Source organism: Mastomys coucha, chromosome X, assembly GCF_008632895.1.
Source record: "Mastomys coucha isolate ucsf_1 chromosome X, UCSF_Mcou_1, whole genome shotgun sequence".
Taxonomy (NCBI): Eukaryota; Metazoa; Chordata; class Mammalia; order Rodentia; family Muridae; genus Mastomys; species Mastomys coucha.
The window spans coordinates 103,361,789-103,376,210 of NC_045030.1; the positions used below are offsets into that span (position 1 = coordinate 103,361,789).

Consider the following 14,422-nt stretch of genomic DNA (forward strand, 5'->3'; position numbering starts at 1 on the left):
GAAAGAAAGAAACCAACCCTTGAAAAATACCAACAATGTCCAATTTTTTACTGATGAAAGTTCAATTGTAAGAATAGAATTTTGGGGCTTTTACAAATCTATGTCAACATGCACAGCTTCCTTGAGTTATTTTTATATTTTTGTTTAAAGTGGTCAATATTTTTACACTAAGGTTCAGATTTCCTGTTATATTTGTTTATATACCTTCATATTTTGTTAACCTTTAAAAATGCAAAATGTTTCATAAATCTGTTTATTATCTTAGTCAAAACTAATCTTTGTATCATTCTTTTTTGTTTTTTTTGTTTTGTATCATTCTAATTTTAGTATATGTACTGCTAAAGCAAGTAAATACCTTTTGCAAACTTTTGAACTTTCTACATATTCAATCTTGTTGGCTGCAAATAAAAGTTTGTTGTCCTTCCTTCTCAAATTATTTTGAATTGATCTTTTTTAAAATTGGGTAAATTTGTGTATGTCATATTAGATGCAAATGATGGGCATAAGGATAATAAGCATGCCTCCTTAAGATGATAAATAGACAGAACACAGAAAGAAAATGTTTCAAGTCATTAATTTGCATGTTTTCTCTTTCCTAAAAAATAATATACTAATGATTGTTACTCTATTTTTCTACATTCATACAGATATTCACATGTTCATTAATATGAAAGTATGTGTGAATTTTTACCCATAAACACATATGTGCACACACACACACACACACACACACACACACTGCTGTATCTTTATCCACCCATTATCTAAGTATATACAAAGAGACATATTAGAGTATCTCAAAAAAAAGAAAGAAAGGAAGGAAGGAAGGAAGGAAGGAAGGAAGGAAGGAAGAAAGGAAGAAAGGAAGAAAGAAAGGAAGAAAGAAATTGCATACCCATTTCATTTAAGACTCTTAAGGATCTCAAGCATGCTTGTGCTCAATGTAAGCCAGCTGTTCCTTGTATATTGTCTCTCCTTGATTCTATTTCTGTGGTTACTTTTGTTCTGTCTGACTGAAAGTTTTTGGAAAAGCTTGCCTTACTTGGGATGAATATTTACTATAGATGTCTAATTACTCAGAAAAATGTCAGAACCCCCATAACTTGAAATGTTCATAAAAGAAAGCGTGTATAATGATGCTCGATAACATATCCTCCTCAGGGTTATAGACAAATAAATGCTTTGGAGTTAGATACCAGATTCTGAAAGAAAAATTGAGAAACTTTCTACAATTGCACAGGAGCCTGATGAGCCATATCAATACCGTGTTTCCTGGCTTTTACAGGCAATCAGTCACATGATGGTTGATGGAGACATGGGAATGATTATTGTCAGGAAACTGGCATATGAATACCCAAGATACAATTCACAGACCACCTGAAGCTCAAGAAGAAGGAAGACCAAAGTGTGGATACTTAAGTCCTTCTTAGAAGGGAGAACAAAATACTCACTGAAGGTAGAGGGTAGGAGGGACATGGGAGGAAGAGAGGAGGGAGAGGAGGAAAAGAGGGACAGGATCAGTCTGGGAGGACATGGGGATGATATACAGAGGGTCAGGAATTTGAACAGAGGTGTGTAGCAATGGGAGATGAACAAGTCCCAGATGCCAAAAAAGCAAGAGGCTCCCAGGACCCAGTAGGGGATGACATTGGCTGAAATGCCCAATAAAGGGGAGGGAGAGCCTGTAGAGACTATATCCAGAAGTTAGGCAAGGCTCCCGATTGGGGCATTGGGCCACCCACCCATCTCCAAAAAAAAATTTATTTTTTTTTTGGTTTTTTTTTTTGGAGACAGGGTTTCTCTGTGTAGACCTAATGGTCCTGGAACTCACTCTGTAGACCAGGCTGGCCTCGAACTCAGAAATCCTCCTGCCTCTGCCTCCCAAGTGCTGGGATTAAAGGAATGCGCCACCACTAGTGGCTAAGGACACTGGCTGCTCTTCTGAAGGTCGTGAGTTCAAATCCCAGCAACCACATGGTGGCTCACAACCACCCATAATGAAATCTGATACCCTCTTCTGGTGATCTGAAGACAGCTACAGTGTACTCATAATAAATAAATCTTTAAAAAAAAAAAACCCTGTACTCCATAAAATTGGAAAATCTAAAAGAAATGGATACGTTTTACAATTGATATTCCTTATCAAAGTTAAATCAAGATCAGATAAACAGTTTGAATAGACCTATAACCAACCCCTAAGGAAATAGAAGTAGTCAATAAAAGCCTCCGAAACAAAATAAAAGCCCAGGTCAGATGGTTTTAGTACAGAATTGTTGGCATGTCATTGTGCACTATCTAAAGATTACTCTTGTATCATTCAAATGCTGATTTCTCTGTCCCCATATTTGGTTGCAATCTAGACATCGCATTGTAATGCTTATTCTAGTATCTCCTGTCTCAATGTTATATGAACATTTCTCCCCATTTATTCTCTGATTTGTCAATAAAAGTTAATCAGCCAATGGCTGAGCAAAGGGGAAAATAGGACTGGACTTTGAATCCCAGCCAGGGAAGTGGGAGAGAGAGAGAGAAGAAGAGAGTATTTAGCCCAACCCTAAAGTGAAGGACCACAAGCCATTATGAGAAGACAAATGGAACAGAAAGAGCCTGATCAATACTAAAATGCATGTATCTTAGAAATTTTGGCTGGGAGGTACTAGATAAATTTAGAGGATTAGAATAGATTACTGGGGCTAGAGAGATGGCTCAGCAGGTAGGAGCACTGACTGCTTTTCCAAAGGTCCTGAGTTCAAATCTCAGCAACCAAAAAGAAAAAGAAAAAAATAGATTATTGTGCCATAAAGCTTGTTTAATAAAAATATATTCTGCCTAGATTATTTGGGAGCTAATCCAGTTAAAGAAAAGAAAACCACTACTTAAGTTCATACAAAATTCTACCAAACTTTAAAAGAAAAGTTAACACCAATACTTCTCAAATAATTCCACAGAATAGAAACAGAAGAAACATGCCAAATTCGTTTTATGAGGCCACAGTCACCATGATAGCCAAACTACACAAAGATTCAACAAAGACAATAAATTGCAGATTAATTTTTCTTATGGACATAGCTGTAAAATTGCTCAACAAAATACTCGCAGGCTGAATCCAAGAACACATGAAAAAGATCATCTACCATGATCGAGTGAGCTTTATCCTAGAGATGCAGGATGGTTCAACATATGAAAATCCATCAATGCAATTCACTATTTAAACAAACTAAAAGAAAAACAAGAACAGAATCATCTCATTAGATGCTGAAAAGGCCTTTGACAAAATCCAACACCCTTTTATAGTAGAAGTCTTGGAGAGATCAGGTATTCAAGGCACATACCTAAATATAATAAAAGCAGTATACAACAAGCCTATAGCCAATATCAAATTAGATGGAGAGAAACTCAAAGAAATTCCACTAAAATCAGGAACAAGACAACACTGCCTACTCTTTCCCTATATAGCCAATATAGTACTTGAAGTTCTAGCTAGGCCAACTAGACAACTGAAAGAGGTACATAAGTGACTCCAAAAATTCCACCAGAGAATTCCTAAACCTGATAAAACAACTTCAGCAAAGTAGCTGGATATAAAATTAACTCAAACAAATGAGTGGCCTTCCTGTACACAAAAGAAAACAGGCTGAGAAAGAAGTTAGGGAAACAACACCCTTCACAATAGTCACAAATAATATAAAATATCTTGGTATAACTCTAACCAAGCAAGTGAAAGACCTGTATAGTAAGAACTTCAAGTCTCTGAAGAAAGAAATCAAAGATCTCAGAAGACAGAAAGATCTCCCATGCTCATGGATTGACAGGATCAAAATAGTAAAAATGGCCATCTTGCCTAAAGCAATCTACAGATTCAATGCAATCGCCATCAAAATTCCAACACAATTTTTATAGACCTTGAAAGGATAATACTCACCTTCATTTACAAAAACAAAAAACCCAGGATAGCTAATATAATCCTGTACAATACAAGAACAGAGGTATCACCATTCCTGATTTCAAGCTGTAATACAAATCTGTTATAATAAAATCCACATATTATTGGCATAAAAACAGACAGGTTGGGGCTGGAGAGATGGCTCAGCGGTTAAGAGCAATGATTGCTGCTCTTCCATTGGTCCTGAGTTCAATTCCTAGCAACTACATGATGGCTCACAACCAACTGTAATAGGATCCGATGCCTTCTTCTGATGTGTCTGAAGACAGCCACTGTGTACTCACATAAAATAAGTAATTCTTAAAAAAAATAAAAGTTGATCAAAGTGAAAGACTGAATTTAGAAATTTGGAAAAAGCATGTTAATGGAAATGCATTAATGTATAACCTTTACTTAAAGAAGACATAGGAAGTCTCTGTCACGAGCCAGGAGGGTGGACTGGTCAGTTCCAGGAACAGGATAGCGGTCAGCTATTAAGAAGATAACATTGCCCAGAATAAAGAACAGGACAGCGGTCAGTCATTAAGAAGATAGTGTTGACCAAACCACATTCCTCTAGACAATGAGTGAGCAGAATGACTTCCTTGTGATCTGGCTCACCTAGGTAGTGGGTTCCTTTAGAATTTTCCATTGTTCTCTTGTTATGTTTCCTTGGTAACCCTTTCACCCCCCCCCCCTAGTTTGTGGTTTTTCCCTTTAAATACCATTTACTCCTTGTGCTCGTGGTCAAACCCCTCTGGCCTGCCAGGCTATGAGTTCAACCCCAGATCTGGAATAAACCTCATGTGATTGCAGCAAGTTCGGTCTCTTGTGAGTCATTGGGTGGTCGTGTTATCCCGAGACTTGAATGAGGGTCTCCCCAGCTATGGGGGTCTTTCAAAAGGAATCAAATCAAAGACAGAGACCTAAATCCATACACCTAATATTTGGTAAAGATGCCAGAAAGACACAATGCAAAAGGAAGAGCACAGTCAACAAATGGTGCTGATCTAATTAGATCTCTGTATGAAGAAGAATACAAATACATCCATATTTATCACCCTGCATCATGTAGCAGAGTAAATGTTTTGCTGTCTTTAAATCTCCTCTAACAAAGAAATTAATACATTTTTTTTCTTTTCCTTTCTTGTTTTTTGTTTGTTTGTTTGCTTTGATTTGACTTGTGGATTTTTTATTGTTTTTTCAGACAGGATTTCTCTGTGTAACAGCCTTAGCTGTGCTGGAACTCATTTTATAGAATAGTCTTGCTGGCCTTGAACTCACAAAGATCTGCCTGCCTCTGCCTCCTGAGCCCTGTGATTAAGGTATGTGCCACCATCAAAGTTTTTTTTTTTTTTTGACTTTGTATCAGGCAAATTTTTAGTACTAGGGCAGGAAGTACCCATATTCTTTGTGAAAATATGATGAGGATGGTTCTAGTCTAATTGATGAGAGTGTTGCCCTCTGAAACCTCTTTAACTAGGCTTCCATAGTCCACATTTCTCTCAGCTCTACTGTCCTCAGAGCTCCTACTAGAATGGCATGTTAAGGTCTGCTTACTCCACATCCCTCCAATAAGCTGCATAGTCGGGCCTGTCAAGAGCAGTCCCCCACTGTCTGGTCCCAACTGTCTTCATCTTCTATTGCTGTGATAAGATACTATGACCAAGGCAACTTACAGAATAAAGAGTTTATTTGAACTTATCCTTCCAGGTGGTTAGAGTCCATCAAGGCAGGAAAAGTGTGGCAGAGGTGGCAGACTTGGTGGTGGGAACAGCTGAGAGCTCACATCTCAAGCCACAAGCAAAGAGAACAAAGCAAAAGAGCAAAGGTGAAATGGCACGTAGACCTTAAATCTCAAGGCCCACCTTCAGTGACTTACTTCCTCCAAAAATGTCACAGCCCCTAAGCCTATTTAACCAGTGTTACCAGCTGGGGATAAAGTATTGAAATAGCTAACCCTATGGGGGCATTCTCATTCAAACCACCACACTACCTCCCAGTTCCTTAATTTTTAATCTTATCCTTTCTGACAAATGTGTGAACACAGATGCTAAGTAAGAACAGTCACTAATCTATTTCCTCCATTCATTTGATTTATATATATATATCCTCTAGAGGTGAGTGATATTGAAGAAAGCTTTTGACATGTTTATTATTCATCATAACTTCTTTTTTTTAAGATTTATTTATTATAATTAAGTACACTATAGCTGTCTTCAGACACACCAGAAGAGGGCATCAGATCTCATTATGGGTGGTTGTGAGCCACCACGTGGTTGCTGGGATTTGAACTCAGGACCTTTGGTAGGGCAGTCAGTGCTCTTACCTCGCCAGCCCCTCATCATAACTTCTGAACACTATTAATCAAAGCAAAAAATATTTTCTTAATGTTTTTGAGACAGGGTCTCACATAATACAGGCTGGCTTCAAACTTGGTATATTGTTACAGATAACCTTGAACTCCTGATCCTCCTGCCTCCACCTCCCAAATGGAGAATACCAGATACCACGTGTAATTTCCAGATTCAAAAGAGAAGAAAGGGGGAGTTAGAAATGTGATCTATGAAAAGAAAAGGCCTTGAGCAAGAGTACTGACAGGAACCCATTCATATAATGTCTCAATGTGTTTCAGTCAATAGTGGACCTATCACTCTGTTTTATAAACTTTATTGTTATCTGTTATTCTGCTCACCCATGAACATAGCTCCAAGATATGAGACATGAATTTGCATATAAATATCATACGATGGGAGGCCTCCCGTTTTCTGAGGAATAGGGAAGAAGGGGTGGATGGAGTAGGGAGGTAAAGGGAGGGACCAGGAGAAGGACAGAGAGGAAGTTACAATCAGAAGGTAAAATTAATTAATTAATTAATTAGCCTTAAAAAATCATCCAAAGAGCTCAGGAGATGGCTCAGTGGGTAAAGTGCTCACTGTAGAAGCATGAGGACCTGATTTCAGATCCCCAGCACTCGCATAAAAAGCTAAGAATTAAGGGCTGAAGACATGACTCAGCAGTGCTCTTCCAGAGGACAAGGGTTCAAAATGTGGTGGTTCACCACACACACCCACATGGCCGCTCACCAACTGTCTGCAACTCCAGTCTCCAGTTCCAAGGAATCCGACACTCACACATGCAGTCAAAACACCAATACACATAAAATAATTTTTTAAAAGCTAAGAATAGCGGTGCACATGTGAAATCCCAGCACTGGAGGTAAAAGACAGAAAAATCTCAAGAGCTTGCTGGCTAGCCAGTCTAGCCAATTGTGCACTGCTATAACCAAGGAGAGTCTCTATTTCCTAAAATAATATAAATAGTGATAGAGTAAGGCACTTGACATCCACATCTTGCTTGTGTGTGCATGCATTCACCTACATGCGCGCGCCCACACACACTCCAAGATTTTTTAATGTATCCCTTTAATTCCAGTACTGGTAAGACCACTTCAGGCCACCAGGTGGCAGCTTCGTACAATTTGTTAGGGTAAAAACCCTCAGACCACCAAGGTGTGGATTTCTTGAACTCTGATCTGTTCCTGGGCGGGGGTTGGGGAGTGGGGTTGGGGTGGAGGGGGCGGGGAGGCCGTCTAAATAGGTCTGTGTCTGCCTCCGTTCTGAATAGCGCATTGGCTCCATATAGACACACCTTTCTTGAAGCAGCTTCCCTCTCCAAGTGGCCAGGTGGCGTTCCTGACAGATTTTGTCTCCTGGAACTCTGATGCAACAACCAAGTTTATTGGTACTGGGGTCACAGCAGATGGTGTGGGCAGATCAAGGGCTGTCATGGAAGCCATGTTTAACTGAGTTTGGACTCCATGAGTGTCACTGCCAGAGTGGGCTAAGCGTTATTAAACACAGCTTTTCAATAGTTAACAAAAACCAAAATCTTTTGCCTATCTTTGATTGTAATTAGTAAATGAGAACAGTATCTCACTGGAATTTATGGAAGTCAAACTAAAAAAGCAAAGAACTGATTTTTACCTCCAATATTTCTTTTACTTCATTTGTTTGTTTGTTTGTTTGTTTGTTTGTTTGTTCGTTTCAAGACAGTATTTCACTATGTTACAAAGAGGCTGTCCTCTTTGTAAACCAGGCTGGCCTTGAACTTACAGAGATCTGTCTGCCTCTGTATCCTGAGTGCTGGGATTAACAGTGTGTGCCACCGCTTCCTGGTTTCTTTTACTACTTTTGAATAATTCTAAATGGCACAACTTCATTGAATCTCTTTGAAAATTTAAGTTCCAATGTATCAAAATTATAATTAACACTGTAAGTAAAATTCACTGTAAGTAAAAGGCAAAGAACACTGTCAATAGGACAAAACGGTAATCCACAGATTGGGAAAAGATCTTTACAAAACCTACACCTGATAAGAGGGCTAATACCCAATATATATAAAGAACTCAAGAAGTTAGACTCCAGAGAACAAATAACCAAATAAAAAATGGGATAGAGAGCTAAACAGCAAATTTACAACAGAGGAATCTCGAATGACTGAGAAGCTCCTAAAGAAATGTTCAACATCCTTTGCCATCGGGGAAATTCGAATCAAAACAATCCTGAAATTCCATCTCATACCAGTTAGAATAGCTAAGATAAAAAACTCAGGTGACAGCAGATGCTGGCAAGGTTGTGGAGAAAGAGGAACATTCCACCAATGCTAGTGGGATTGCAAGCTTGTAAAACTATTTTAGAAATCAATCTGGCAGGTCCTCAGAAAATTGGAAATAGCTGAGGACCCAGCTATACCACTCCTGGGCATATACCCAAAAGATACTGCAACATGTAATAAGGACACATGCTCCACCATGTTCATAGCAGCCTTATTTATAATAGCCAGAAGCTGGAAACAACCCAAGATGTCCCTCAACAGAAGAATGGATACAGAAAATGTGGCTCATTTGCACAATGGAATACTACTCAGCTATTAAAAACAATGACTTCATGAAATTCACAGGCAAATGGATGGATCTAGAAAATACCATCCTGGATAAGGTAACTCAGTCACAAAAGAACACACATGGCATGTACTCACTTATAAGTTGGTATTAGGCAAAGAGAGTGGAATACCCATGATACAACTCATGGACCACATGAAACTCAAGAGGAAGGAAGACCAAAGAGTGGATGCTTCAGTCCTACTTAGAAAGGAGAACAAAATAATCAAAGGAAGTAGAAGGTTGGAGGGACTTGGGAGGAAGAGAAGAGGGGGAGGGGGAAAGACGGACAGAATCAGGTATGGGAGGAGATGGTGCTGTACAGAGGGACAGGAAATTGAACAGAAGTGTGTAGCTATGGGAGATGGGGAACTGGGAGTAGTAACCAGAAAGTCCCAGATGCCAGGAAAGCAAGAGCCTCCCAGGACCCCACGGGGATGACATTAGCTGAAATAGTAGCCCACAAAGGGAAGGGAGAACCTGTAGAGACCATATCCAGAAGTTAAGCATGCTTCCCCCCCACCACTCGAGTTGAGGGATGGGGCCACCCACCTATCTCCAAAATTTTAACCCAGAATTGTTCCTGTCTAATAAAATACAGGGACAAAGAGTGGAGCAGAGACTGAAGGAAAGAACATCCAGGACTGCCCCACCTGGGGATCCAACCCACATGCAGACACCAAATTCAGATACTATTGTGGATGCCAAGAAATGCTTGCTGACAGGAGCCTGATACAGCTGTCTCCTGAGAGGCAGTTGCTCACAGTCAACCATTGGACTGAGCACAGGGTCCCCAATGGAGGAGTTAGGAGAAGGACTGAAGGGGCCTTATCTGGCATCAATGGGAGGGGAGGCCCTTGGTCCTGAGAAGGCTTGATACCCCAGTGTAGAGGAATGCCAGGGTGGTGAGGCTGGAATGGGTGGGTGGGTGGAGGAGCACCCTCATAGAAGCAGGGGGAGGGGGGATGGGATAAAGGGTTTGCAGAGGGGAAACTAGGAAAGGGGAAAACATTTGAAATGTAAATAAATAAAATATCCAATAAAAATATAAATAAATCCTTAAAACTTAAAAGTCATGATATATTTACTCAGGATTTACTGAAAACTCATTGCAAAAACATAAAAAGGACAATGCAATGCATATATGCATGCAGAAACAATGGGGAAAGGGCCATGAAGTTAAAGGATTGGGAAAATGTATATGGGAGGGTTTGGTGGAAGGAAAGGGAGAAATATTATATATATATAATAAATACTATATATATGTATATTATATGTATCATAATCTCAAAAATAACAGAAAAAATAATTAAATAAAATACACAAATGTGGATGGTTGAACACAATTAAGTAAGATGATAGTAGAGGGTATTTATTTTTAAAAATGCTTATTTCTAACAGAATGATGCCATATCTTAAGACAAAGAGTTCCTTCCCTAAACCTATGGCTGTCTCCTGAGAGAGCCTGACAAATACAGAGATGGATGCTCTCAGTCAACCATTGGATTGAGCGTGGGGGGGGGGGGCAGGGTGTCGGAGAAGGGACTGAAGGAGCTGAGAGGATTTGCAGCCCCATGGAGGAAGCAACAAAGTCAACAGACCAGACCCTCCCTGCACCCCACCCCCAGCTCCTGGAAATTGGATCACCAACCAAAGAATACACATGCAGGGACCCATGGCATTGGCCTCATATGTGGTAAAGAATGGCCTTGTTGGACATCAGTGGGAAGAGCTACCCTTGAGCCTGAAGGCTTTCAATGCCCCAGTGTAGGGGAATGGCAGAGCGGGAAGCCAGGAATGGGTGGGTGGGTAGAGGGGCACAGTCATAGATGCAGGGGGAGTGTGGATGGGATAAAGGGTTTCCAAAGGGGAGATCTGGGAAGTAAATTTGAAATGTAAATAAAGAAAATATCCAAAAGAAAAGAAAAGGAAAAAGAAAAAAAAATCACCTATCTAAATCTAAATAAGGTTTAGCATAACTTGTCACTTTGTCATGCTGGTTGCAGCTGGAACACAGATGGCTTCATGTCAGGTGTGGCCCTTGCATCCTGGCAACAAAATTCTCTGACCAGCACTGCTTCCTAGGAGTGAAAGTTTAGTTCAGGCTGCCTCTTGGTGGGATGGAGATGGTGAATCTCATCTTCCACCAGGCCTTTATTGTCAATAGTTCCGTGGAAGAGCAAGTGATGCCACCTCCCTTAACTATATTGTCCGCAGGTGAGGACAGGAGTTGGGAAAGCTATTGGGTATGCTAACTCTTAAAAGCAGAGGTCCCACTCACACCTTTGCCCTGCCCTGAGGTGTCTCTTTGACACCTCATTATCACTGAGCCAAGCAGTATGCTGTGCTCCATCCCTATAGGTCCCAGTAACATTGGAGGGAAGGAAAGTGCTAACTAGCTCTATTTTTCTCCACCTGTTGTTTTTTTGGGGGGGGGGGATGGAGGAGCAGTGGAAATCTTCTTACTGTGTTCAACTGAAACCAGGCTGTGGAAAAGCACCTTGCTACCTAATGCTATCTTGTTGCTGTTGGTGGGATGTAAGTTCAAAATGTACTTATATCATCTATGTAGTTGCAGAGTTCTTACTCATAGTACTGGTTACCTCTAAGAGGAGGTGTCCGGTGTCCTTTGCACATTTCGCTGGGCCTTGCTAACACCAGAAGTTGAGAAATGGCTAGTAGCATCTTGTGACTGTCTCATGAGAATAGACTCTCAGTTCCTCATTGGCACTCCCTGAAACCAGTAGGAATAGCGAAGTGGTGACTGGCCCTCCCCCTTGCTGCCTATCTACTTTATTGCTGTCAAGTGAGAATGGAAGCCCTGCTCCTTGCTTGGTCCCACTGCCACCACTTCGGTGGGGTAATCAAAGACAAAGTCTATACTGCCTTAATTATACTGTTAATTGAAATGCTAGTGTTAATGATTCTGCTAGTGTGGACTTGGAAGTAGGTATGCTATGGGAAGAGAATACCATCTTCAATTACACCTAAGCCATCATGTACATGTTGATGTGAGACTGATGACAGAAATGTAGGTATGAAGGGTACCCTGTGAAGGACAGAGACAGTAACTCTGTTAAAACGGGCAAAAAAAAGGAAGAGGTCCTTCAGAAGAAAAATCTACAAGTTGTCAACAAACATATGAAAATATATTAAACAACTTTAGGTATAGAGAAAATCCATATCCAAACAGTATGTGCATATATATGATTGTGTAAAAATATGAGAATCATAAATTTTAGCAACTACATGGAACAAGGTGCATATTGGTGACAGAAACACAAATAGATTGCCTTTGGACAACTGATTGGTTATCTAGGAAATTTCAACATACTCACTCTACAATTTCAGTCCTGTATATAGTCTCAAGAGAAATGAATGCATCTACCCACTAATGTTTATAAGAATTTTAGAGATGTTTTGTAATTAATAGCTGAAATCTGGAGAAGAGTCATTAAAAACATAATTAGAACCATTACATTGTATAAAATGTAATAAAGGTCATCAATAGGAATTAGCAGGGTAGTGGTGCTTTATACCTTTAATCCCATCACTTAGGAGGAGAGCAGATGGATCTCTGAGTTGGAGGCCAGTGTAGTCTACAGAGCGAGATCCAGGACAGCCAGGGCTACAGAGGATCCAGGATAACCAGGGCAACCCTGTCTCAAATATCCAAAGCAACACGAAGGCAGAAGGAAGAAATAGAATAAAATAAAACTAAAAGAGAAGGGTTAAGTCCTGATGTGTTAACAACAAGAATTAAAAATAGTTCCTGAGCCCCTGGCAATAGGCAAAGAGATACCATCTTGTGGTATTGCTCTTATATCAGCCAGGGGCAGAGCAGATGGCAGTCCATTGTTCATCCAAGCTTGATGCCTGACTTGGTGGCCTAAGCTGTCTTATGCATAGGGACTCATAAAAATAAAATAAAATAAAATCCAGGTAGTACAGCACAAGAGGAGGAAGACAGACAGAGACCTATGGACCACCATACCACCCACAGACCTGCCCTCCAATGCTTGGCACAGATGGGCCATAGACACCTGCTAGCCACCACACCACACAACATGGAAGGAGGATGTTGACCAAGGGCCACTAGCTATGTGGCCAGCCTGCAGTACCAGTCACCACATTGTGTGAGTATATGGTGGTCGGATGGGAGAGAGATAAGTGGAGCATCTTGAGCATTATGAATAGAGATAGAACTGGAGACTTGTGTTGGAGAAGAGTACCCTGTTCTGAGTGGCCAGCCATGCCACCTGGGGTCATGATGAAGGGCAAGGAGAGGTTGCAAGGGTGAATGAAGGGTGGATACAAGAGAACAAAGAGATGAGTAGAATTGGGTGCATGACGGGAAACTCACAAAGAATCAATAAAAAGTTTTTTAAAAATTCCCAATTGTTCTATTTTCTGATTTGTACTTAGGTCCTCAGAGAGTAACTTTTTGAATAAAAATAAACGTGGTAGTACACACCTTAATCCCAGCACTTGGGAGGCAGAGGCAGGCAGATCTCTATGAGTTCGAGGCCAGCCTGGTCTACAGGATTCCAGGACAGCCAGGGCTACACAGAGAAGATCTGTCTTGAAAAAAAATATGAATCAGTGATTATTTCAACAAGATAAATAGATAGATAGATAGATAGATAGATCGCACAAATATTATACTGAATAAAATAAACAATGCACAAATTTTATTTACTGTATGATTGCATTTATGACATAAAAATAACAGTAAGATTTACCTATGATAATATAATTTATCTCTAGGGTAATGTGCATAAAAGCTTCTTCTTTTTTTTGTTTTTGTTTGTTTGGTTGGTTGTTTGGTTTTTGTTTTTTTGTTTGTTTGTTTGTTTGTTTTTCAAGCCAGGGTTTCTCTATGTAGCCTCTGCCTCCCAAGTGCTGGGATTACAGACATGCACCACCACCGCCCGATGTATAAAAGCTTCTTGGTGATAGAAAATTCTACCTTTGATCTAAATAGTTGTAATACTTGGTGCATACACAAAAAAATAATTAAGATTCATGGACTTTACTTCATACCATATCTTGATTTAAAACAGTATGTACTAAGTGAAGATGTAAGTATAAAGGAGGAGTTAGAAACATTCTTTCCACTTAAAGTATCTCTGGATATGGCTGGAGAGGTGGCTCAGAGGTTAAGAGAAAACTGATTGCTCTTCCAGAAGTTCTGAGTTCAATTCCCTGAAACCATCTGTAATGGGATCTGATACTCTCTTCTGCTGTGTCTGAAGACAGCTACAGTGTACTCACATACATAAAATAAGCAAATCTTTTTCTCTGTATGATTTATTACTTCAGATATAGTACTTCACTTGGCTAGTATTCAAGATGCAACTACAAATATTACAACTGTTTTTGGAAACCTTTTCCCCAGTAAGATAATTAGCAAACATTTTCCTTTAAAAACCTTAATCTTAAGAACCTCTGTCTTGCTGGGCTGTGGTGGCACATGCCTTTAATCCCAGCACTTAGGATGCAGAGGCAGGCAGATTTCTGAGTTCAAGGCCAGCCTGGTCTACAGAGTGAGTTCCAGG

General features: G+C 40.0%; 1 protein-coding gene, 1 non-coding gene and 1 pseudogene across 2 annotated transcripts in view; 2 read left to right on the forward strand and 1 right to left on the reverse strand.

Annotated features, from left to right (window-relative positions):
- The window catches only part of LOC116087358, a 59,435-nt gene that overhangs the window by 32,036 nt on the left and 12,977 nt on the right, over nt 1-14,422 (reverse strand). The gene's annotated exons all lie outside the window — the stretch shown is intronic.
- LOC116090016 overlaps nt 10,985-14,422 on the forward strand; it is a 30,212-nt pseudogene continuing 26,774 nt past the window's right edge.
- On the forward strand, nt 12,640-12,783 carry LOC116096170. The gene has a single exon (XR_004120872.1). It is a non-coding gene; the product is annotated as a small nucleolar RNA SNORA48 (small nucleolar RNA).